At 56.4% G+C, this 26,415-nt stretch overlaps 1 long non-coding RNA gene across 1 annotated transcript; it reads right to left on the bottom strand.

Annotated features, from left to right (window-relative positions):
* On the bottom strand, positions 1–26,415 carry LOC113633167 (uncharacterized). Its single transcript, XR_003438092.1, has 2 exons — positions 24,272–26,415; positions 1–1,444 (listed from the first exon to the last, which is right to left on the bottom strand). It is a non-coding gene; the product is annotated as an uncharacterized LOC113633167 (long non-coding RNA).

The raw sequence follows: 26,415 nt of genomic DNA on the forward strand, positions 1-26,415 counted from the left end.
TGTGTTCCAATAAAACTTTATTTACAATAACAAGCGGGGGGCCAGGTCGGCCCTCTTCCTTGGGTCCCCTCTTTTCCTCTCGGTCGGGCCTCCCTGTCCTGGTCAGTCTCTCAGGAAGGTGGGTCTCCCTGGTCCTGGTCTAGCCCCTGTCAGCCATCACGTCGGCTCTCGGGGTTCCATGGTCATGGAGCACTGTCAGTGTGCCCTAGGCTGGATGCTAGGTTCCATCACATATAAGCGCACTGAACCCAACTACCACCATTGGAAGGCAGTTCTGGCAGTGCCAAGTGGTGCCTGATGGGGGTCACTGTTAACCTCCCATCCCCCAGCTGTCCCCCAAAGCCACCCCAAATGGTCCAAATGCAGCTTACTAGCCCCTCCCTGACTGCCGCCTGGGGTTAGTATTACTCCCAGCTTACAGGTGAGGAAACTGAGGCCCAGGAAGGTCGAGGACAGCATTCAAGGTCGTACAACCAGTAAACGGTGAGGCCTAATTCAGACGTGGGCAGCATATCCATAACCACTGCCCTACCCGACCCCGGCCAAGGGTGCTGTGGGCAGGCGGGCCCCGCCCTTCCCCGGGGCTCAGGTGCGGCTGCCCTGGAAGGAGATCAGAGGATCATGGAGGCCCCTTCCAGCTCTGACTCCTGCAGACACCGAATGACAACAGTCCTCAAAAATGCACTTGAAGAGAATGACAGGCACTGGACATACAAAGTCCGGCAGGAGGGCAATTTCGCCATTCGATTAAAATTTTAAGCATGCACACCCTTTGACCTAGTGATTCCCTCTAGAAAGATAGGTGTGGAGTTGCTCACGTGCACAAAGGTATGTTACACACAAGGATGCGTCCCTGTTCTCAAGAGCAGAACCGCGGAGACATGCCAGCTGGCCACCACCGGAGGATCCGATAAATAAATGATGGTTCTTTGATACAGGGGAGCACCGCGAAGCTAGTAAAGAATGAGAGGGTTGAAGCAGCCAGCCGTCTGCAACGTAAGGTGAAGTTTAAAAGCTGGTAGGAAAATGGTGTGTGTCTTGGTAGCTCCCTCCTGTCTTAAGTGGATACAGAGACAACATACACAGTATTTGCACAGAGAAGTTCTAGAGGCGCAGACACCAAACTGCTGAAATTAACCCTGGGAGGGACAAGAACGTGGACTCTCAGCTAAGCTATTGATTTATATCATGTGTGTAAATTTTTGAAAACAAACTTTTGGTTTTTATAGAGAGTCATGTGATGAAGGTTGGTGTCCCCACCCCCAGCTTCAACAGTCCAGCTCAGGAAGAGCCTCTTTTCAGGCACCCTCCTCCCCTCCCCTCCCCTCCCATATTATATTAGAGCAGACCCCAAACTCATACCATTCTTCAGTAAGTACTTCAACGTGTGCAAAGATCATACGCAGGCATACCTTGGAGATATTGCGGGTTTGGTTCCAGACCACTGCAATAAAATATTGCGATAAAGGAAGTTGCACAACAACAACAACAAAAATACTTCAACGTGTGTCTCTAAAAGATAAGGACTATTTCTTTTTAAAAATTTTTGTTTTAACATTTATTTATTTATTTGGTTGCACTGGGTCTTAGTTGCAGCACGCAGGCTCCTTAGTTGAGGCATGCGAACTCCCAGTTGAGGCATGCGAACTCCCAGCTGCGGCATGCATGTGGGATCTAATTCCCCGACCAGGGATCAAACCTGGGGCCCCTGCATTGGGAGCATGGAGCCTTAACCACTGTACCACCAGGCAAGTCCCAAGGACTATTTTTTTAGAACAGCCACATACCATGATCACACCTAAAAAAATAATAATTCTTTAATATGTTTGGTAACTTCCAGTTATCTCAAAAAAACGTGAGTTATTTTCATAATAATAATAAAGGTTGAAAACGAAAAGGAAGCCAATCCAGGGGACAGACAGACTGGTACAACTCTCCTGCAGGTTTGTTTAGTGACACTTATCAAAAGCCTTAAAAATATGCTTATCTCTGACCCTGCAATCCCAACCCATGAATTTGTTCTAGGAAAACAAGATGAAAGAGAGAGGCGGACACTGTTGCCGGGTGTGCCGCGCGCCTGCCACAGAGAGGCTGCTTGGAAAATATTTGTTGAATGTGAGGTTGAGCTCCAGCGTTGTTCTTTGCTGCTTTGTTTGTAAAAGGAAAAACCGAAAGCAACAGAAGAAGTGTAAGACATTAGGGTCCCAGCTCAACAAACGACGACAGAACCATACAATGGAGTGTTGTCCCTGTCATTTGAAACCAGGTCGTGGTAACGCGCACAATACTCCCCCTTCCCTCGAGCGTGGCTTGACTTCACGATTGACATCCAGAGCATGGAGCAGGAATGCAACAACAGTAGTTTACAGTGGAGAAGCCCAGCAGATGCTCCGCCCCTGGACACCAGCAGTGATAAATCATGTGGACGTCAGGTACCCGGATGGGATGCCCCGAGAAGGGTCTCCCCCACAAAACCATTACCGCAGTCTCATCGTGAGAAAAACATCAGACAAACCCAATGGACCCACATTCTACAAGACGCCTGAGCGGTGCCCTTCAAAATTGTCAAGGTCACAAAACAGGAGGAAAGGTAACAGCTTGGCCTGAATGCCGTATGGGGTCCTGGACAGGGTCTTGGAACAGGAAAAGGACAGTCGTGGAAGAACTTGCAAAATCCTAATAAAGCCCCTAGTTTAGTTAACAATAATTTACTAATGTTGGGACTTCCCTGGTGGTTCAGTGGTTAAGAATCTACCTTCCACTGCCAGGGACATGGGTTCGACCCCTGTTTGGGGACCTAAGATCCCACATGCTGCAGGGCAACTAAGCCCGTGCACTCTAGAGCCAGCATGCCACAACTAGAGAGCCCGCGTGCCACAACGAAGAGCCCATGTACCGCAACTAAGACCCAACACAGCCAAATAAATAAATAAATAAATATTTTTTTAAATAATAATAATTCACTGATGTTAATTTTTTAGTTTCGGCAAATGTGCCACGGTTAAGTAAGACATTCACATTCAGGGAAGCTGGGTAAAGCGTGGACAGGAGCCCTTTGTGCTCTCTTTGCTGCAAATCTAAATTGTTTCAAAATGTAGTAGTATTTTAAAGAGCCAGAAGGTAGGTATTTCCGTTTTTTTTTCTTTTTTTTTATGGCCCCACCCCTCGGCTTCCAGGACAGTTTCCCAACCAGGGATCAAACCCAGGCCCGGGCGGTGAAAGCTCGGAGTCCTAACCACTGGACGGCTGGGGAATTCCTGAAGGTAGATATTTTTTAGCATAAGAACGTACACATGATATATTAAAGGGGAAATCTGTGTCTGGTCTCATACAGTTTTTGCTGAACGAGCCCATTTTTGTAAAAATATCACTGAGAAGGTGTGTGCACATAGGTGAATGGATGTACACGCACACACACGCAGGAGAATAAGGTCTGGGTGCACAGACTCCCAGTGCTGCAGCCCCAGGGCAAGGGGGAGAGGTGGGCTGGTGCCCACCGTCCTTCTGAAATGTCCTACGGGACCTGGAACCAGTCCCGACAGATCTTCTCATTCTCCAAAAGAAATCGAAATCCAGGCTGCTACCCAAATTTCTAGGACCCACTCGGCCGTGGGGAGAAGGCCTCCAGGGTCACACAGCCAAGGAGAAGAGGGCTTGGGTGCCAAGAGGCAGGCAACCCGGGCGTCAGCGGGGCCGCCCCACCTTGGCCCCCTCTGCTCCTGGGCCTGGAGGACCGCCAGCTCCCCGGGGTGGGGGCTGGGGAGCTGCCACTTTCCCGGCCTCGGCCCTGCACGCGGCCAGGCTGGGACGGAGGTCTGCTCGGGGCCCACGGGGCCGGTGCTGACCCTCTGTTGGGCAGGTCACTGTGCATGTGTGTGCGCGCATGCGTGTGAGTGATGGATCCGGCATCCCCTCGGGTGTCCGTGTCTGTGCACGTCTGGGTGGGTCTGGCCGTCTTTCAGAGTGTACACAGGCATGGCCATGCTGTGTACCTACATGAGTATTGGCACGTTCATCCGTGGGTCCACAACCGTGAGTGTGAGGGCGCATCGTGCAGATGTGCACATCTGTGTCTCTGTTGTATGCGTGTGAGATGATCCTCTGTGTTTATGTGTCTGTGGGCAGGTGCCCTGGCTGGCTGGCCCCAATGCCTACATATCTGTGTTTCTGTGGGACTGCCTGTGTGTTTATACCATGTGTGTACAGGTGCGCACATGTGTGTGTGTGTCTGCTCTGTTCAGCTGTGTTTGCTTGTATGTCTATTGTATGTATGGGCGTCTCGGGTGTGTCTGTGCGTCCGTGTGAGTGTATGTTAGTGTCTGTAACTGTGTGCGTGTCCACTGAGTGTACATATGTGTGCATGTATGTGGGAGTGTTGGATACTGGAGGTCAGGAGTCAGGGTTTGGGGGTTAGAGGTCACAATCATCACCAGCTTCTCAATTCCCTGGTTCCTGCAGGTCCCCGTGAGAAGCACGTAGGTCCAAGCACCCCCTCCAGCTCCCGAGCCCAAGGCATAGGGTGAGAAGGCCAAGGGTGGGCCAGCAGCAGAGTCCAGGCTTGGAGGCCCCAGAGTACACTCCTTTGCGTCCCCTCCACACATTGCAGCCACCAGTCTGCCTTGGCGTGGCTCCTGGGGGCCCCTTGCCTTTGGCCTTCGAAGAGTCTTTGCTCCAAGACACAGCCCCCACAGCCCACCAAGGTACTGCCTGAAAGCCTTTTGTTTACAGGTGAGCTGGGGGGGCTGGGGGAGGGTTGGGGGATTGAGGCGATGGGTGAATGGGGGGTCAGCTGGGGTGAGTAACAGACGCAGGAAGCCTCAGAGCCTTAGGCCAGAGGGACCCTTGGAGACCCTCTGGTCCAGTCCCCTGTTTTACAGATTAGTACACTGAACCCAGAGAGGGCAAGATCCTGACCTGAGGTCACACAGCAATTCCCCAGCAGAACTGGCCTTCCCTTCAGAGAGCTGGGTAGCACCAGGGTTCACAGCCCACAGGAGTCATTCATTCATTCAACAAACACGTACTGAGCACCTACTGTAGCCAGGCCCTGGGGATACAGGCACGGACCAGACAGACACAACCCTTGCCCTCATGGAGCTTATACGCTAGTCACAGAGACAGACCATAAGCACAGCAAAGGTTCACTCGATCCCCAAGCTCCCTTCTCTCCTCTCAGTTACTGGGCACTCACTTGAACACCCTCACTAGTACCGTCCACCTGTTTCCCCTCCCCCACAGGCTGACTGAAAGCCCTCCAGTCCCCGTCCGGAGCGCTCAGACCAGTTCCCCAGCCTCCCCTCGCTGCCCTGGGTCCAGTTGCTCTTCCAGAGTTTGGCTCCTCTCACTGCGTCCGAGGCTGATAAAACAGGCCCATCTGGTTTGTCTTGGGTTCATGGGTAGATGCTTTAGGTCACCGGGTGTTCCATTCACTTCCCCACCACGATGGTCACCTTGGAGCCGGTGAGGAGGTGGCGGCAGGAGCCAGCTTGCTCTGGGTCCAGGGGGCCTAGAAGGGAGGCTGAGGTTTCACGTCGAGGGGAGAGGCTTTGGTTCCATCTTAGGAAGAACGTCCTCTCTAAAAACAGCGGATGGCATAGCCGTACATCACTAGTGGAGGGGCCCCCAAGGCCCTAAGAACGGGACAGGTAAGCCCTGTCCTCAGCGGTGGGCAGAGGCCTGCTGTCTGCCCCCCCAAACGCCCGACACTCCCTCCCCCAGGACCTTTGCCCCACCCCTCTCTCTGCCTGGAACGGCTCCCAGGGCCCTTCTCACCCTCATGGGTCGGCACCTCACTCTGAAATCTCATGCCTCCCGTACCGGACGGTCTGCTCTGTGCGGACGGAGCTGTTGTGCAACTTGCTTCCTTCCGTACGACACCCCCTCCCCAAGTTTCCTTCTAAAACCGCCTGGGCCGTGGGAGAGGCTCGGAGGCTCCTGGAGTGACCGGATGGCCCAGGGGAGCAGGGCACGCTGTCACCACCCCCAACGGCCTGGAGGGAGGGGTCCTGGCTCTGAGGGAGCGGGAGGGGTGGGAGGTCACTGGCCCAGGTGCCTAGGGTGTGCAGCGGGCCTGGCCTGGAGGGGCCCGGCTGGTCCCAGAGCCAGCAGCTGGCGAGGCTGCGGGCACACCTCCCACGTGACAGCTCTCCCCTCAGCCTCAGGCCTCCACTTCCTGCCCTGCCCAACCTCGGGGCTGACCTCAGGTGTGGCCTCTCCAGGGGACTGGCCTGCGGTTCAGGATGGGGACCCTGAAGCTCAGAGTCACGCAGCCAAGGAAAGAGGCGCAGCTGGGAGTCGTACCCGCGGTGGCCTCAGCTGGGCCGCCTGGCAGGCCTGGGCAGGCGTGTGGCTCCCTGGGTCACGGGGCTGCAGACCTGCCCCTGCGTGCGCTTGGCTGCACCCCAGGCGTACATCAGCGGGGTGGACTGTGGATGGGGCAGCCTCTCCGAAGAATGCGGCTCATTGTGAGCCACCTCCCAGGATTCCTTCCTGACCCCACCCGGAGGTGAAGGTGGAGGCCGTCGGACCATCCAGGCCGAGAGGGCAGCCGGGGAGGTGCTGGGGGAAGGCCCCCCCAACCAAGACTGTCTGGGCAGCTCCAGGAATAAAGATCGTTATCTGATCTTTCCACCACACGCTGAGACTTTATAATGAGAGTAAAAAACAATCCGTGGGGCTTCCCTGGTAGCGCAGCGGTTAAGAATCCGTCTGCCAATGCAGGGGACGCGGATTCGAGCCCTGGTCCAGGAAGATCCCACATGCCGCGGAGCAACTAAGCCCGTGGGCCACAGCTACTGAGCCCACGTGCCACAACTACTGAGCCCGTGTGCCACAACTACTGAAGCCCGCGTGCCTAGAGCCCGTGCTCCGCAACAAGAGAGGCCACTGCAATGAGAAGCCCACGCACCGGAACGAAGAGCAGCCCCCGCTTGCCACAACCAGAGAAAGCCCGCGTGCAGCAATGGAGACTCAATGACAAAGACCCAACGCAGCCAAAAATAAAATACTAAATAAATTTATTTTAAAAAATAATAAATAAAAAACAACCCGTGTTATAAAATCATGTGCGTGGGCTTCCCTGGTGGCGCAGTGGTTGAGAGTCCGCCTGCCGATGCAGGGGACACGGGTTCGTGCCCCGGTCCGGGAAGATCCCACATGCCACGGAGCGGCTGGGCCCGTGAGCCATGGCCGCTGAGCCTGCACGTCCGGAGCCTGTGTTCCGCAACGGGAGAGGCCACAGCAGTGAGAGGCCCGCGTACCACAAAAAAATAAATTAATTAATTAAATAAATAAAATCATGTGTGTAACACTTCCCCAACGCAGGCATGTTCTAGCCCTTCTGACACCCCTGAGGAGGACGTGCTGTCATCATGCCCCTTCTGCATACGGGGAAGTGGAGGCCTGGGACACCTGCCCCCTTTCGCAGAGCTAGTGCACAGGGAGCCGGAACTCACAGCCAGCACAGCCCCTAGCAGACAGCTCTCGGCATCACAGTGAGCCCAGGTCCTACCCAGACGGAGCACATGGTGGCCCCAGAGAACATGGGGCTTGAGTCCCAGCACTGTCCTGCTCTTGCTGTGACACCGTAGGTCTCACTTCCTCACCTGCAAAGGGAGGGGTCAGGATAAATGCTGGTGAACCAACAGCAAGGACAGAGCTCAAAGAAGACGCTGGGTCCCCATCTGGGTGCCACGCGCATGTGAGCTACACACCAGATCTATGCGCTTTACGGTGTGGAAGTTACGAGTTTTTTAAATGAGTAACTCTGAAAAAAGCAGCACAGGCTCTGGAGCCTGGCTTCAATCTTGCTGCTCCTTTGAGCAGCGGCCTTGGGGAGGCACCACCCCTGCCAGGCTGGGCCCCCACCTCTGGGGGGGGTGGTGAGCCCACTCCTGGACAATGGGGTCCCGCAGGGAGGGTCGGGAGTAAAGCACTGAGCAGGGGGCCTGGCCTGGAGAGCGGTCCAGTGACTGACTGTCATCAATGAGGGAGGATTTATACCATGAGCCGTGAGACGCTTATTCCACACGTGTTCACTCGGCAATCCGCGGGCGGACGCTGGGCTCGGCTGGGCTGGGCTGGACGGAGCAGATGCTGCCGACTTGGCCTCTTGCCAGGGGCCAACAGCCTTCCTCCGTCAGGACGTGACTTCCCCAAGTTGCACAGTTCGTGAGGGCCTCGACCAGGACCCCAGGCCGGTTCCTCCGGGTGTCCCGGCCCTCAATCCTCCTGGCCTCTGTGTCAATAACCACGTGCCGGGAAGGGTGATAATGTCTCCTTACTTGGAGACGGGGCCTTTACAGGACTCATGAGGTTAAAACGAGGTCATTAAGGTGGCGCCCTAATCCAACATAACAGGTGCCCTTTGAAAAAGGGGAAATTTGGACACAGAGACAGACACGCGTCAGAGAAGACGGCCGTCTGCAGTCCCGGGGGCGAGACTGGGGAGGCTCCTCCCGTCACGGCCGCAGCAGGACCAGCCCTGCGACACCTGGGTGGGCTCCGGCCTCCAGACGGGGGACAGGAGGTTGCGGTGTTGAAGCCGCGCAGCGTGCGGGGCTTTGTCCAGAAGCCCCAGCAAACTGACACGTGTCTTCACTGAGGTGTAAGTCACACGTGACAGAATTCCCTCCTCTGATTCTGTTCACAGATTTGCGCACCTCTCACCCTGATCGAAATTTACAGCATTTTCTTCACCCCAAAAGGAAAGCCTGGACCCGTTAAGCGGCCATTGCTCAGGCTCCCCACACACCCCCACGCCCAGACACTACTCATCCGCTTTCTGTCTCGATGCATTTGCCTATTCCGGACACTTCGCACGTGTGGAATCACGTGCTGTGTGGCCTTCTGTGACTGGCTTCTTTCACTTAGTATAATGTGTTCAACGTTCATCCACGTTGTAGCATGTGTCAGTGCTTCCTTTCTTTTTGAGGCTGAATGATTTTCCGTTATATGGATGGAATACATTTGACTTATCAACTCATCTCTGATGTGTAGTCTAATTTTGTTTTGGAAAGAAGACCATTTGTTAAGTCCAAGGGGTGAGAACGTCGATATTTGTTATGGATGTCCGAAAGGTTTCATAATTTTTTAGTGCTAATCAATATATTTTGAAAATATAGGGCTTCCCCCGTCACATAAAGACACATACTGTATGATCCCACTCACATGCAGTTCCTAGAGGAGCCCAACCCAGAGAGACAGAAAGCAGAATGGTGGGTGCCAGGGGCTGGGGAGGAGTGGTGATGGGGGAGTTGTAATGGGTACAGAGTTCCAGTTTCCGAGGAGGAAAAAGTTCTGGAGGTGGATGGGGCTGACGGTTGCACGATGATGTGGACGTGTTTATTAAGGCCACTGAACTGTACACTTAAAAATGGCTAAGAAAAAATATTAAAAAAATAATAAAAATGGCTAAGATGGTAAATTTTATATTGTGTAATTTCACCACAATAAAAAAAATGGGAAAAGATATATATATATAGGACTTCCCTGGTGGTGCAGTGGATAAGAACCTGCCTGCCAATTCAGCGGACACAGGGTCGACCCCTGGTCCGGGAAGATCCCACATGCCTCGGCGCAACCAAGCCCATGCGCCACAACTACTGAGCCTGCGCTCTAGAGTCCACGGGCCACAACGACTGCAGCCCACGTGCCTAGAGCCCGTGCTCCACAACAAGAGAAGCCACTGCCATGAGAAGCCCGCGCACTGCAACAAAGAGTAGCCCCCGCTCACCGCAACTAGAGAAAGCCCGCGTGCAGCAACGAAGACCCAACGCAGCCAAAAATAAATTTTTTTTAATTTTTTTGAAAATTAAAAAAAATAATAACTATTTTAAATATATATATATATGTATACTGGGGACATCCCTGGTGGCTCAGGGGGTAAGACTCCACGCTCCCAATGCAGGGGGCCTGGGTTCCATCCCTGGTCAGGGAACTAGATCCCACATGCATGCCGCAACTAAGAGTTCGCCTGCCACAACTAAGGAGCCCGCCTGCCACAACTAAGACGCAGTGCAACCAATTATGAAAAAACTATATAATTATTTATATATATATATATATATATATATATATATATATATATATACACATACACACACACACATATAGAAAGAGTCAGAGAATGAGTCTCCGGGCATTGAAGGGAGATAATGGTTGCTGACATACTAAAGAACAGAAGGGTCTAACACTAAGGAAAAACAAAAAGGATTCCTGAACGTCTCTCCCAAGTTCCTGCTTTCCTCCTGACCCCAGTGTCACAGCGACAGGGATGCTACTGAACAGCCCCGCCGTGAGCCCCGCCTGCCAGGTCTTTGGCTGCCTTCCCAGCAGGCCCAGACCAGGGGCAGCCCTCAGAGGAAGTGTGGATATTTTCTGAGCGTGGTGGGCTCGGACCGTGTGGGAAGGGGCCCACCCGGCTCCCATGGCCTTGCCTGGGTCCCCAGCCACTGCAGCCTCCCCCTCCGCCACCAGAGGCCATTCCAGCCAGACCCTGGTGACCTGCCTCACCCACCGACGGGGAGTTCACCCTCTTGCAAGGGGGTCATCCCACTGCCAAGCACCGTTGGGCGCGCCCCATGGAAAAGGGCTCGGGGGTCAAACGGGCTTGGGGGCCACGTGCAACTTATGGCATCACCAGCGTTTACTGAGCACCAAGCGTGTGTCCGGCCCTGGCTCCGGCTTCGGCCCCTGCTCCCAGCAGCTCTGAGAGGAGGACCACAGTGACGCCCTTTGAAAGACGGTGCTCAGTGGGGCAAAGGTGGCTGAGGTCCCACGGGGGGCGGGGGCACTCAGGGCTTCCGTTTACCCCACACCCATACCTCATGGCACCAGAAGCCGACGGAAGGCCCCGGGACACCGCCCTAACTCATCTGGGGTCCTCGCTCCCCTAACCCATGGGAGCATCCTTCAGGGCCCTCCTTGGGCAAGGCAGCCCTAGGCTGGACCAGCTCCATCTGTCAGGCTTGCTTGTTTAAAGCAGCTTTTTCTGGGTGTTCGCAGCCTGGCGTCGGAGCAAAGCGGCCGGTTTCCTTGAGCCCGTTTCGATTCCATCCTGCTTGCATTTCACAGTAGGGAAACCTACATTTTTCACCCAAGGTGATGCCTTACCTGGCAAGAACTGTGCCTCGAGGGTGGAATTTTAGGCACGGAGGCTGAACTGCATCCCTAGGCCTAGGGGAGAGGCCGGGCTGGAGGTGGTAGGGAGGGGAGTGGTCCTGCACCGTGCCCCCCACCCGCTAGATGGGATGAGCCCAGAAACGACGCCAGCGGGTCCCATCCTCCAGGGAGAAGGTACAATAGCGCTGCTCAGGAGCGAGCTTCAGAGGGACCCAGCTGGGGGTGGGCCCAGGGCAGCCACGCCTCCCCTCCTACACCACTTGGCATTCTTTCCGGGAAACCTTGCAAAATAAGACTGTGGCCGCCCTCGGTGGCCGGCGCGTCGCGGCATCGCTGAAATGCCAGGAGGGTGGTGCCCTGGCGGCCCGGAGCCCAGGCCGCTGCCCCCCACCTCCGGGGCCCCGACAGCGCAGCTGAGCGGCCAGGCCCCTCCTCCCACCCACAGCCTCATCAGCCTGGCCTTTCTCAGGATCGCGGGACAAAGGGCGTGGGCGGTCCCGGGACTCCAAGGGATTCTGGGAATGCATCCCAGCCTCCCAGACCCCTCATCCACCCCTCACTGCAGGGGAAACTGAGGTCTGGAGGGGACAGGAGCTTCCTTAGTGAAAGAGACCCTTGCTCTCGGCCTTCTCCCTGGGGTAGGACGCACCAGCCCCGGGGGCCACGACAGGGGTCCCAGCCCCACGGAAGCCCAGCTGCCGGGGCCTCGGTGGGAGGCACCCCGTGGGGCTGACGGGCGAGGGGCCAGGAGCCACTGGCCGGGCTTCAGCCCCTGCTTGCTGGAAGGATCTCTAAGGATCCTCTCATTCCAGTTGGGAGCCTGGAGGCCGAAGGGGTCAGGAAGGCCCATACAAGAGAGTACCGGGAGGAGGTGAGGTCAGACCCAAGGTCCCGTCACCCGGCCTCGTGAGTGGGGTCGGACCTTGATCAGCAGAGGAGGACGCCTCCGCGTGCACTCCTTTATCTGCTGGTCGGCTCCGCGGCCCGGCGGTCCCCTGTCCTTGCGTGTTCTTGCTTCCTGGCCAGCACGGACAGCACACTGATCAAGCCAAGCCGTGAGAACACGGAACACGGTGGGGCAGGGCTGCAGGCCGGGGCTCGTGTGGGCAAACCCCTCCCTCCTCCGTCCCCCCCCTTGGGGACACAGATGCCCTGGCCACGTGAGGCCCGCATCAAGACGTCGGGGGAGGCAGAGAACAGCCTGGCATCAGGGGGCTGCAGGGTGCTGCTGGGGGAACTGGGGAAATTCCCTCCTGTCTCCAAGCCTCAGTTTCCTCGACTGTGAAGTGGGCAGAGGGCAGCTGTGTGAAGCCTGTTCATGCCCACACCCCTCCCAGGGCCTGCGTCTCAAGAACGGTCACAGCCTGGCTCCCCATCCGCTTCCGCTCACAGCACACCCAGAAGCACTCCTGGTGGGCCCCCAGGCTCCACCTGCACGCCCCCCCCCACTCCCCGCTTCCCCCCCTGCCTCACTTCTCTCCCCTCCGGTCTCCCTTTGGGGTCTCAAAATGCCTGCTCTTTCCTGCCTCAGGGCCTTGGCACTCGCCTCCGCCGGGCCCAAACTAGTCTTTGCAGGCCGCCCTCTTTGAGCCACCTTCCCATCTGCCCCCACACCGGCCCCTCTGTCCTCGGCCCTCAGAGCTGCCCACTCATTCCCTGCCCAGCACTGGAGGCTTTGAGAACGGGACACACGATCCAGGCTGGGCTCCCCTAGGAGGCCAGAAACCCCATGACATCCTGCTACCCATCATTGTGTCCTCATCCCCAGCCTGGTGTCCAGCGTACTGGATGTGTTCAGTGACGACCAGCAAACTCTAGAGTCCATTCTGGGTTTGTAGAAGAACTAGGCCGTCCCAGGGTATGGCCCCCAGGCAGATCTGGAGGGGGGCTCTGTCCAGGGAGGGGCCCAGCAGTGGAAATGCCTCTGTGGGCCTTGCCTGACGCCACGGCCCCTGAGTGGGAGGACCGAGGTCCCAGGGGCCTTGCACCCAGCCAGACAGGTTCCAGCCGGTTTGGCGGGATTGCTGCAGACAGAACTCAGCCCTGCAGAACGGCCGCCCGACTCCTGTGGCCAGCTCACCTGGGGAAAGGCCTCAGTCCCCCAGGGGCCCCCCCCACCCCCGCCAACTTCTCTGCAGGAGCCCCAGCCCAACACCACCCACCAGGTGCCTCCTACCAGGGCTGGGGGCCAGCAACGAGCAAGAAGGGGCTGGTTCCGATTCTGCGGAATTTACGGGTCAGGAGCGTCGGATTACACCTCGTGGCTCGGGCGGGTAGGGGGAGAACCAGGGCTCCTGCGCGAGCTCCTCTGGCTCTGCGGTCCCCTAGCCTGAGACAGGTTCTGAGGGCGGGTGGCTTGGGTGGAGGGGATCCGGAAAACTGTAGGTGAGTGGAAGGGAAGGAGCCCCGGTGGGCTCCCCCGCCTGCAGGAGCCCCCAGTCACCAGCCCACTGGCTGTCAGGATACTGACCCGCCAATTCCCACCAGGCCTTGGCTGCTGGCCGCCCCACTCTGGGGCTGATGGGTGAGTTCTGCACTTCCCCAGGGGAGGGGTGTCACAGAGAAAGCGCTCAGGGGAGGCCTGGATGGGCTACGCAGTGGCCACGTAAGGCGGGGTGGTTCCCGCGAAGAGTCACGCCTCCTCCAAGCCAGCACCAAGCTTTCCCACGAAGCCTTTAAGGGGCGGCCAGTCCTTCCCCGTGAAAGCCAACCTCTGGCCACTGCATCTCCTCCATCCACAGAGGCAGCCAGCCCCAGGCTCCCTGAGACCCATGGGCTCTGACCTTGAGATTCTGGGGTACAGTCATCAAGGGGCACCCGCCATCCACATTCCCAGAGCCGGAAGCACAAACCATCTCTGAGCCCAGGCCCTGCCACCACCTCCTAAGTAAAGAGAGCAGCAGCCCCGGCCAGGACGAGGGGATGGGACACAGGAAGCTGCAGATGCTTGGTGGGGTCTCCAGGCACCTGGGACCTGGGAATCAGGGGGCAGCAGAGGAAGCAGGGAGTCCAGGAGGGAGAACACCCCCTCAGACCCTTCCTGGGACCTCTACCTTGTGGGGGGGAGAAGGCAGACACATCACAGTTCGTTAAATCACTGAACTCCACTCTGGTGAATGAAGCCAAAACAAAACAAGCAGGGGGTGTACTTGGCTCACAGGAGCAAAAGAATAAGTGGCAAGAACATGTCTGGCCAGAGATTTAGGAAACAACTCACGGGCAGCCTCAGGGAAGAACGTTCCCCCTCTGCTGCCATCCTTGCGTCCTTCTGTTCGAGACTCACCTTTCCGTAATAGTAAAGAGTTTCCACAAGCCAATAAGACAAACAAAAATTGCAACAGAAAAGTAAGCACGAATGTGACCAGACAGCCCACAGAACAGGAAATACAACTGAGTCTCAAACTTCTGAAAAGATGTTTAGTCTTATTCAAAATAGAAGTGCAAATTGGAAGTACAGTCCAACTCCATTTCTCACCTCTGGGTTGGCAGTGATGACACTGCTGGTGTTGGTGTGGAGCACAAGCCCTCACACATTGCTGGTGGGAGTGCACTTTTTTTTTTTGGCCACGCCAGGTGGCATGTGGAATCTTAGTTCCCCGACCAGGGATCAGACACGTGGCCCCTGCAGTGGAGGCACCAAATCCTAACCACTGGACCGCCAGGGGAGTCCCATTTTTTTCATGCACGTGCCTTTTGACCTAAAAACTCCCTCCTAGGAATTTATCCTGCAGGGACATTTGCACGTGTACAAACGACACTAGTACAAGGATTTTTATTGCAGGCAAGGACGCTCAGCCTCCTAGCTCAGGCTCACTCCCCTGCGGGGTCGCTGCGGCGATGTCCCCGAGACACACGGCGTGAATCTAATCACCAGAAAACACCAGACAGACCCGAAGACAGACTTTATACAAAGCAACTGTCTATAGTCATGGAAAACGAAGAAAGGCTGAGAACCGCTTCCAGGATTAAAGGAAGTGAAATAGATGTGACCCTGGTTTGGCTGGGAGACGGGAGTGGGGCGAAGGGCTTTAAAGGGCCGTTATTGGGCCAGTGACAGAGTCTGAATATGGACTGTATACCAGACTTATTTGCGCTAACTTTGTGAATTCCATCACTGTGCTGTGGGGAAGAGAACGCCCTTGATCTCAGGACCCTAGGGGATCGCCCTGAAGTCATCAGGGTGAAGGACATGCGGTCTGCAGTTCACCAGCGAGTGGCTCACAAAAACACCTCGGTAAACGTGCACACGTGATACATCACCGCGTGTAATCATCACGTATGATGCATATAACGTAAAGCACAACGTGCGGCATCGTATAACTCCACATTAGCACAAAGTGTGAGTGAGAAAACAAACGTGATCAAACGCTGACCACGGTGACCCAAGGTGAAGGGTGTCACGGAAGTTTTTTTTTTTTTTTTTGGGCTGCAATGGGTCTTCATTGCTGCACACTGGCTTTCTCCAGTTGAGGCAAACGGGGCTACTCTTCACTGCAGTGTGAGGGCTTCTCACTGCCGTGGCTTCTCTTGTTGTGGAGCACGGGCCTCAGTAGTTGTGACACACAGGCTCAGCAGTTGTGGCTTGCAGGCTCAGTAGTTGTGGCACATGGGCTTAGTTGCTCTGCGGCATGTGGGATCTTCCCAGACCAGGGCTCGAACCCGTGTCCTCTGCATTGGCAGGCTGATTCTTAACCACTGCGCCACCAGGGAAGCCCCGGAAGTTCTTTTTTTTTTTTACTCTTAATAATTTTCTGTAGGTTTGGAATTATTTCAGAACAGAAACTTTTAAAATAATTCATGTAGGGACTTCCCTGGCGGCCCAGTGGTTAAGACTCCACGCTTCCACTACAGGGGCATGGGTTCTCCAGCCCTGGTTGGGGAACTAAGGTCGCACATGCCGCGCAAAATAATAATAATAATACGTGTACACGACAGAGATCTCAGCCGTTCACAAGGCAGGGAAGCGGGTCTCCCGGCCCTGGTACCTGGTGCCTTAGTCCTCAGGAAGGCGCCCCGTTCACCCGCTCAACGCCTGGCTCGCAAGCAATCACGTACCCTCTTTCCCTAAACACACACAGTTGTGTATCCTGGTCTTTTCGTGTAACATTATATCATGAGCATTTTCCTGTGTAACAAAAATTCCCTCCAAAGCATCCCTTTGCATGGCTCCCCAGCAGCCTGCCCACGATTTCCTTTTAATTTGTGTATTTTTCGCCTGCGTAAGCAATGCTTTATCCCTTCATCTCTGCCGCGCGCGCCTCTGAGCAGGCTCTTCGGGGAGATTCTAAGGTGGGAGGACTGGGGGGACACTGCTGGCGTTTAAGGGCATTTGGCGGGTCCTGCCTGGTGGCAGGCGTCTCGGCATTCCAGAAAGGTTATACCACCGCCACACCCACCACGCCCGCCACGCCCGCCACGCCCGCCACGCGGGGCACCTGCCCCAGGCTCCCTGGCTGCGGACTCCCTGGAAGCCATTAAGACATGAGCCAGTCCGGCATGTCCCAACTGGGCCTCGCTGCTTCCCTTGAATGCAGGGGTACCCATTTGGCGTTCTTTCCTTCTGTGCATCGTCTGTGTCCTTGGTCTGTTTTCCGCCATTTGTCACCGCCTGTCGGTCATTAGGACTGACGTGAGGGCAGCACAGGGAGGCCAGGGCACTGCTTCCCTCGGGGTCCAGCTCTGGCTCTGCTGCCCACGCGGCACCCCAGGCCTCCTCCTCCATGAGCACCCGGGGAGCCACCGCGAAGAGGGCTTGGGACCAGGCCCCCCTGACCGAGCGCCCCGTGGCGAGACCGTTACTGGTACAGGAGGGGAATCAGCCCTTTGTCCCGTGTGTTGGCAGTCGTTCCCTCCCCAGTGCGAAGGCTTTCGGAGAGGCTGAGCAGGCGGCCCCCCAGGAAGGGGTGAGGAACCCGGGAGTCTCGTGTTCATGAAGCCACGTCACGGAAGGAATGTCTACCGCCGGGAACGTTGTCAGAGCCATAAAGAGAGGCCTGGTTGGCCCCGAACCAAAACCCAAATTAGTCCCAAGGAAGATTTCGCAACTTCCTCTGAGAGCAGCCTCCCAGCAGTCAGCCGGGGGTCCTGCCTGAGGGCTCCCCCGGCCCCTCCCTGCCCACCCGCGTGTCTCCCCCTCCTCTGGGGGACGCGGCAGGGGCTTTACCCCCAAAGAGAGCCCCCACCCAGGGTCTGGCAGGTGGGACTCACCTGGGAGCCAGGTGAGGCCCCAGGAGGAAGACCGGGGCCTCTGGGCTCAGCCCGTGCCCTTCCCGTGACTCAGGAGGGGAGGCCTAGCGCCCTCGTTCCCGAGGAGTCCCCCGGTCCGCCTGAAGGGCGTCCAGCTTGGGGTGGTTTGCGGCGGCCACGCTGGCCCTGACCGCTCGGCCTCTGGAGAGCTAGTGGCTGGAGCTGCATCTCGGCCCCGGGTCACCGACCCTCCCGGGCGGCCCTCCTGGTGGCAGCTACACCGTCATGGGCAAAAGCGTTTCTTAGGGGTCCCCATGCCAAGCCCCCCAGCCCTGGAGACGGGGCCTTGGACCCCGGCCCAAGAAAGCCACATGCCTCAGGCCTCCTGGGCCACGGCGCCCAGGGCTCTGGCCCGGCTCGGCCCCAGAGGACAGGACTGACCACCTCCCAGCTGGTGTGGGAGGGACCCGGCCCTGTCAGGGCTCAGGCTCCAAGTAAGTTAAAAACGAGTTAAAAGGTCATGTGTAGAATTAACCTGTTATATAGCGATTCCACTTACAGGTATAAATACACCCAAAAGAAAAGAGAGCAGGGACTCAAAGAGATACTTGTACACCCATGTGCACAGCGGCATCAGTCAGCCGAAGACAGAAACCACCCAAGTGTCACCGACAAATGAATGGACGACACAATAGGGTCCATCCACACGATGGAATATTACTCAGCCTTAAAAAGGAAGGAGACTGACACCTGCTAGAACATGGATGAACCCTGAGGACGTTACTGAAATAAGCAAGACATGGAAGGACAAACGCAGTATGATTCCACTCATAGGAGGCCCCTAGAGTCCCAATCCAGAGACAGGAAGTAGAAGGGCGGGTCACAGGGGCTGGGGGCAGGGTGGGAGTGAGGGCGTAACGGGGGCAGAGTTTCAGCCTAGAAGATGAGAAAGTTCTGGAGATGATGGTGGTGATGGCTGCCCGACAACATGAATGTACTTAATGCCACTGAACTAAACACTTACAACGGTTAAAGTGGCAAATTTTACATTATGTATATTTTACCAATAGAAAACGTCATCGTGTGCCCCAAAGGAGTTCCACCCTCGTCCTCCCTCCCCCCAACTAAGCTTCCGTGCTAAGGGCTGGGGCTTGGGGGCTGATGGGATCTTTTCCAGCCACTGTCTGTTGGACAGAGTCCTGTTGTGGACAAAAAGAATGGGATCCCTGGGACTTCCCTGGTGGCACAGTGGTTGAGAATCCGCCTGCAAATGCAGGGGACACAGGTTCGAGCCCTGGTCCGGGAAGATCCCACATGCCGCGGAGCAACTGGGCCTATGCGCCACAACTACTGAGCCTGCGCTCTAGAGCCTGCGAGCCACAACTACTGAAGCCTGCATGCCTGGAGCCTGAGCTCTGCAACGGGAGAGGCCACCGCAGTGAGAAGCCCGCGCACCACAACGGAGAGTGGCCCCCGCTGACCGCAACTAGAGAAAGCCCACGTGCAGCAACGAAGACCCAACAACAAAGACCCAATGCAGCCATAAATTAATTAATTAAATTTTTTTTAAAAAAAGAATGCGATCCCTATATTTAGGATATAGGGTCTGTCACCTGTAACACCAGTGGCTGAAACAGACAGCATCCACCTCTCCTGCACCTGGTCTGGAGGGAGGCTGTGCAGGGCTGGCGTGGAGACTCTGCTCGGCAGTCGCTGGGCCCCGGCTCCTCTCCGGCCACCCCTAGGGCGTTTGTCTTGCCACGAGGCTCGAGATGGTTCACCACCACATCCCTGTCCTTAGCAGCAGGGAGCAAAGGAGGGAGGACGGGTGGCTTCTTCCTTCCGGACGCTGGCACCGGCCTCTATACCAGAAGGAGGATGCGGCTGGTATGCTGTCTGCCCCCTGCAACCTGGGAGGATATCAGCTGCACACCATCTTGCCGTGGCAGCCGGGGTGGGGTGTGCTGCGCAGGCAATGCCCCTTCCAGAGACGCTGCCACAAGAAGTGCTGTCAGCCGACAGCCTCCAGCTGCACCGCTGGCCTGGCCGAGGCCCCTGCTGGCCCTCCCACAGACTCCTCTGTGGGCTGGGGCCGCCCCCTGCTTGCTCAGGCCCCCTTCCCACTTACTGCAGGGGGGTCCCCCAATGTTCCTTGCATTTCTAGCTCGTCTTGTTGCCGGCTTCCGGGAGGACACAAAGTGACATCTTTGCTCAAGGCTGCATCCCTAGCCCGTAGAAGAGAGCCCAGCATATAGCAGGCACTCGGCAAAGCAGAAGCAAGGGTCGGGGTCATAGAAGAAATAAAAGCAGGCACTCCGCAAGATCTCCCACGGGAACCAAGAAGATACAGTGGATGCTGCAGAAATGTGCGCTGACCTGAGCCGGCTGCCAAGCAGCTGGGAACCAGGCACCCGCCGGCGCACCTGAGAGGGGGCTCCCCACCACATCGGCTGGGGCCCTTTGCCAATGAAAACAGGAGGGGAAGGTGAGGACCAGACTGGCCATGGCTGCAGGGGCCCCCTGCCTGCCACCTGCAGGGCGGGGTCTTCCGGAGCCCACAGAGGGCATGGAGGGGAACCGCTGCTCCTGGCCACGCAGGCCACCCTGGCACGGGCACCAGGAGCTCCGGGCATGGTCCCGGGAGCCAGGAGCAACGAGGAGGCTGCCAGGTCCCGGCCTGGGAGCCGACCCGGCGGGATGTGGTTCATTGACAGCGACCTTTTTCCTACAGCTGCTCCATCCGTGGAGATATTTGCAAGGCCGCCCGAGCTCCCTACGCACCCTGCCTCTGGCCAGCAGGGGAGGAGAGGACCACAGAGCCCGCTGCAGGAGCTCGCACGGCATGCTTCTCTGGACTCCTGTCCGCAAGCTTGTGACAAGCCTGGTCTGTAGGTGAAGTGTTCCATCACGGGCAGCGGGACAGACACGGGGGAGTTCGGGCTGAGAAGGCAGGAAGGAGGCACCAGCAGGGCAGACCTGGGGCAAAGCCACAGGTGATTCTAGATCATTCCCGAATCATCTGGACAACCCGATGACTCCCTTCTGGAGAAATAATGACCTTGCATGCTGACTCCTGGCCCAGGCTGGGCGGTGCTGGTGAGCAGGTGTGTTGAGCTTTGCTGTCAGGTCAGGGAGGGGCGACCGGGCTGGGCTCTGAGGCTCCAGAGAGGAGGAAAGTGAGAGGTGGACCCCAAGGTGGGTCAGAGAAGTGGACGGGAGGGTGGAGGGTCCTGGACGGGGTGCTTGGAGTTTGCTCTTGTGGAACAGGGGGAAGAGAATGGCCACCTGGCTTTCCATGAAGGGCCAGAGAGAATGGGATGTGGGCGAGTCAACCTAGAGAGAATGGCAGGCCAGTCTGAAGCGGGAGGCCAAGAATGTAGCCTAAGAGTGGGGATTCCTAATACAGAAACCAGAAATGACAGAGGGAAAGAATGACACATCTGATTACGTGAGCGTGAAACGCTCCCAAAGGCCAAACACAGGGCAAAACAAACGCACAAACCCCCGTCAACAGGGCTGGAAGTGAGATGATCAACTAAGAAAACGTCAGTAACCAGTCAACCAGGACAGAGGGTTAACATCCACTACGTAAAAAGGCTGTACAAATCAGCAAGAAACAGGCAAACAAATCGCAATGCGGGAAAGGACACCAAGAGGCGACGTGCGCAAATGCCCCCGGCCGTCAGACACACACGAGAGCACACGTGACCCGGGAGCAGAGAAGCAGGAGCAAATGGACAAGATGCCACGGGCCCACCAGGTTGGTGCAGACTGATAAGCAAACTCGGACATCACCAAGGATGTGGGGAGAGAGCCCTGGGGTGAAAGCCTCACGGTGCAGAGCTACCGGTGGGCACTGGCACACCCACCGAGTTACAGGATCCGCGCGCGTGCTCCCCTCTGTCCCAGATGCCCGCTGTGAGAAGCAGCCCGGGAGGAGTATCTGCCCTGCTGTGCAAAGGTCCACACACGCGGCCTTCCGTCAAGTTGGTAACAATTCAGATTTCTATCAAAAGGAGAATAAATGATAGTATGTTCACAATATGGGAAACCGCATAGCCGCTACGAATTGTGGGGTGGATCTATGTGGACGCCTCCTTTCCCCCCTTCTCCCCTCCCCCCTTCCCCCTTCCCCTTCTCCCCTTCCTTCTCTCTCTTACTCTCTCGTTAAGCCCGTTTGAGTTGATTTTCTTCACTTGCAACCAAAAGAACCCTGATTAACACTCTGATTGCAATGGTAATAACTACCTTAGGCAATTATCGTAAAGAGACCTAAGGTGTATAGTAGAGCCGTGCGTAGGATGTAGGATGCGTACTACACGGGGTTTCCTGCCACTGCCCCGGCCCCATCACCCACAGACAAGCTGGGCCTCTCAGGTGGGGGGCTGGGAAGGACCGCCAGTGCTGTTTGTGTGGGGGGGGGTCTAGGCTGCCTGCCCAGGCACATACCATCCACCCCCGCCACCTTGCACTGGCCACGGCGCCCCAAGTGCCACAGCGACGGCCCCTCTCCTGAGCGAGGCTCCTTTTCAAAGCTGACCCACGTTGGGATTTCCCTGGCGGTCCAGTGGTTAAGACCCTGAGCTTCCACTGCAGGTGGTGAGGGTTCGATCCCTGGTCAGGGAACTAAGATCTGCATGCCACGCGGTGCAGCAAAAAAAAAAAAAAAAAAGCTGACCTACACCTTAGGGAGCACCCAGCCCTTTCCACCGAAAGTTCCACTCGGGTCGTAATGCCACTTATTGAGACCCCACCACGTGTTGAGCCTGCTTTGTGTTACATCTGCCAAACTAGGTCACCTCCCTCCTCTGGGTCCATCACCACCAATTCTCTGTAAGTTCAACCCACACGCAGACATTTGCACAAATCGTAATTATACAGCTCACTGAATCTCAAAAGTGACCATGCTTGTGGGACCACAGCCCAGAGCCCCCTTCGCCCCACTACTGCCTTTCCCAAGGGTAACGGCCATCCTGATTTCCCACCCGCACATCGGTTTTGCCGGGTTTTGAACTTCATGTTCAGAATGAAATCACACAGCCGACAGTCACCCGTATCCAGTGTCTTCTCTGGACGCCACGCCTGCAAGAGGTGTGTTTCCGCGAGCAGCAGCAGACGTTCAGTGACGTCGTGCCCACCGGGTGAAGACACACAAGTGACCCATCTTACTGCTCGTGGGCATGTGGCTGTTCCCAGGGTTTTTCCCACTATTATGAACAGTGCCGCTCCGGCACTTTGACTCTCTGTCACTGTCATTCATTAGATGGAGATGGTAAAGCCCTGGATTGTGTCCACTTTCGTTTCCCCCTTTTCTGTGCAGAACCAGGAAGTCCCCACTCTGGCCCTAGGCTAGAAGGTGCAATTCTCCGATTGTCTTAAGCAGTCCTGGGCCGCAGGGTTGGTGTAGTTTTCTCGGTGATGTGAGCGGTCACCTGCTCCTTCTAGTCAAGTCTCTGTGAGCAGGGCCAGGTGAAGGGCCTGGTGAAGGAGAGACTGGGAAGAGAGAACCCTGTTTCACTTCGGATCAAAACTGTAGACATGGGCTTCCCTGGTGGTGCAGTGGTTGAGAGTCCGCCTGCCGATGCAGGGGACGTGAGTTCGTGCCTCGGTCCGGGAAGATCCCACGTGCCGCGGAGCGGCTGGACCCGTGAGCCATGGCCGCTGAGCCTGCGCATCCGGAGCCTGTGCTCCGCAACGGAAGAGGCCACAACAGTGAGAGGCCTGCGTACCGCAAAAAAAAACAAAAACAAAAAAACAAAAAAACAAACTGTAGATGTGTGGTAACATCTATACTAGTTAGAAACTGTATTTAGCTATAAGTAGCAGAGACCTGGGAAATAGGGGCTTAGATAAAATAGAGGTTTATTCTCACAGATCAAAGAAGTCAGGGACTCCCAGGACAGGTGTGATAATTCTAGAGCATCATCGGGAACCCTCAATCCTCTTTCTGTTCTGCCATAGTTAGAGTTTGGCTCCTCCCTCAAGGTCACAAAATGGCCTCTGGAGGGCCAGCCATCACGTATACGTTCCAGGCAGGCAGAAAAAGGAAGAAAATAAGAGAAGCACACACGAGCTCTTTAGGAGCTTTATTGGAAGTCCTGCCCAACAACTTCTGCTTGTATGTCATTAGCCAACCTGTTTGCTAGGGAAGCGGGAAAGGTAGTCTTAGCTGCTCACCTGGTCACCTTGAGAGAAGGGGAGATTAGATATTGCGCAGGCAATGAGCAGGCTCTTGTGCTCAACATTCAAGCCCAGTTTCCTTCTGCCTTATTTGGGATATCGAGAGACAAGGGACTTTCCAATGCCAGCCACTGCTAGAAGCAGGTGAGTTTGATCCCTAAAACCAAGTGCTTTAAACGGGCTTTGCCGGTGTTGCTGGTTCTCCCGCTTCGTTAGAGCCACGCGGTGCCCCTCGGGAAGGGGCATGGCCTCTCCTCCAGAACGGCAGGTAAACACCAGAGCCTATTAACCACAGGTGCTTTCCGAGATAAGCAATAAGGAAGCTTCTATTACAGGGTCACGTCAGGTGGGCTCAAGCTCTGTGGGGGGCTGATTCTGGAAGGAGCCCACCGACAAGTACTGGTGTGAGTGGTTTATTCAGGAGAAGCCCCACCCCAGCTGGATGCTGCAGGTGGCTCAGGGCATAAATTCCATCTCGGGGAAGGAGGTGGGACCTGGGCTTTCAACTCCAGCCCTCGTCAGTCACTAGCTGAGGACAGGGGTGGATGGGGGGCCACCCACAGTTCAGCGGCTCCGCCCCAGGAGCCCAGGCCAGGGTGCAGGAGTGAGCCCTGCAGGTGAGCACACACGGTAGCTCGGGCGACGCATGGGTCTGACGAAAGGGACCCGGCGGGTGTGGGCGAGCATTAACCGCATCCACCCCTGAGAGGTCCGGGGGGGAAACTGAGGCCCAAGGAAGGAACGTGGCCTGTTCAAGTGTCAGAGCTGGGAGGCTGCCCCTGACCTGAAGGTCACTGAAGACCCAGGCTACTGCCAGAGCGTACATCCCTCGCTTGCTCATGCCTGATGTAGGCAAAGCCCGAGCTGGCCCTCCAGATGGGGGTGCCTGCCCCAGGTGCTCCTCCCGGGGTGAGCCTCAGACTCATCCGGTCACCGTCCCCCACGATGTCGCCAGGAAGCAGGCAATCTAAGAAATAACCATAGCGTGTGTGTGTGTAAACTCGGGAGCTCCCGAAGAGAGGGCTTGCGGAAAGGCGGGTGACGACAACTGGCGAGGGGCTCTGGGAGGAGACAGGCTGCAGAGGTCTGCGGGCGGACCCCAGCGGTAACCAGGCCGGAACCAGCTCCTCCTTGGAATGAAGGAGGTGACTCATCACTGACGCAGCCTGTGGTCAAGGAGGTGTCTCTGGCAGAGGGCTCGAAGGGCTGTGGGTCCCATCACAGCGGAGGTGGGGGCTGCAGGCAGCCGGCTTGCGCACAGGCACGCAGAGCTGGAGCCCCCACAAATCCCAGCTTTACTGGATTTTACCACTGATCCGCTGTGTGACCTTAGGCAAGTTAATGAACCTCTCTGGGCCTCCATTTCCTTAGAATGGAGGGCTGGGGAGGATTCAGTGAGTTACTGAAATAGTATTTGGCACACAGCAGACTCCCACAGGGATGATGACAGTGGTGGTGATGGTTCAAGTAGGACAGGACTGTCTAGAGTGGAGGCCCTTCCTTCCCGGCTGTGGGAAAGGCTCACTGTCACCTCCATCAAAACATCCTCCACCTGGGTCCCGTCCTGCCTCACGAAGGGGTTGGACCCAGATTCCTGGGCTCCAGAATCCACGTTCTTAACACAGCCCTCCTGCCAGGAGCACAGGCCTCGGAGGCCCTCCCTACAGGGCCCTCGTGCAGCAGCTCGTGCCGTTATTTGCTCTGCTGTTGTCCGGGTGGATGCTGCCTCCCAAGGCTCTGTAGAGTCAAGGCAGCGTGGCGAACACCATTCCTTCAGAAGCATCAACACTGCTGGGCCACCGAGTCCTCCAAGAACCACCCCCCGTTCTCTGCCTGTCATAGTATCCCTCACCAATGGTCTTTTAGTCTCTACTTGCATACCTCTGGGGACACGGGGCTCACCACCTCTCAAGGTCACTTCTCTAGTCATTTGAAAGCTTGTCTCTGTCCTGAGCCAACATCTGCCTCTCCACTGGCTGGCTTTGCTTTCCAGGAGGCAGTGAAAATCCTGCTGGTGTGCGAGAGTGGAGGCCCACGCTGTGCAGCCGCTGAGTGGTCAGTGCCCGTCCCCCAGCTGGTCTCGGACTGCTGGGCTGTGGACAGACAAGGCACAGCAGATCTTCACGTCTTCTCCCTCCTTCTCTGCCCCTGAACGCACCAGGCAGCTTGGAAGCCTTTATGTGTCACGTGAACACAGTTACATAAATATTACGTGTGCATGATTTTAAGGACCATAAGCGATGAGGTTTCAAGGTGAACAGATTCTTTGCCTTTCTTCTGGAGAAGCTCTTTGAACGCGGTGCCTTTTTAGGAAGAAGAGTGGCAGGCACAGGTGGTTCTGCCTCAGAAACCTTCTCAGCTCAGCCGGGCGCCTGCAGGATGAATGAGCTGCAAATCCGGGTATGCTCTCCCAGCCCGGGCGTGGGACGCACGTTGCAAACACAGGCCACACCTGATGCCAGAGCGTGTGCTTGTCCTACGATGGCGGCACCCACACTTCCGGGGGCCCTTCAGAGGCAGGCCCTGGGAAGACAGGTGCCTCCCACATGTACCTGCCCACAGATGTTCAGAGCAGCACAATTCACAGCAGCCAAAAGGTGGAAGCAAGCAAATGTCTGTCCACAGATGAACAAAGTGTGGTCTATGCATGCAACGGAATAATATCATTCAGCCTGGAAAGAAAGGAGATTCAGACACGGGCTCCAACACCCGTGAAGCTGAAGCCATTTTGCCGAGTGAAACAAGCCCGGCACAAAAGGACAAGTACTGCACGATCCCACTTACGTAAGACACCTAGAGTCCCAATCCACACAGGCAGGAAGTGGAAGGGTGGTTCTCGGGGGCTGGGGGAGGGGTGGGGAGTGAGGGTTTGATGGGGACAGAGTGTCAGTTTGGGAAGATGAATAATTTCTGGAGATGATGGCGGTG

This window comes from Aethalodelphis obliquidens, unplaced genomic scaffold (genome assembly GCF_003676395.1).
Source record: "Aethalodelphis obliquidens isolate GAN/ISIS:26980383/991018 unplaced genomic scaffold, ASM367639v1 scaffold38, whole genome shotgun sequence".
NCBI lineage: Eukaryota > Metazoa > Chordata > Mammalia > Artiodactyla > Delphinidae > Aethalodelphis > Aethalodelphis obliquidens.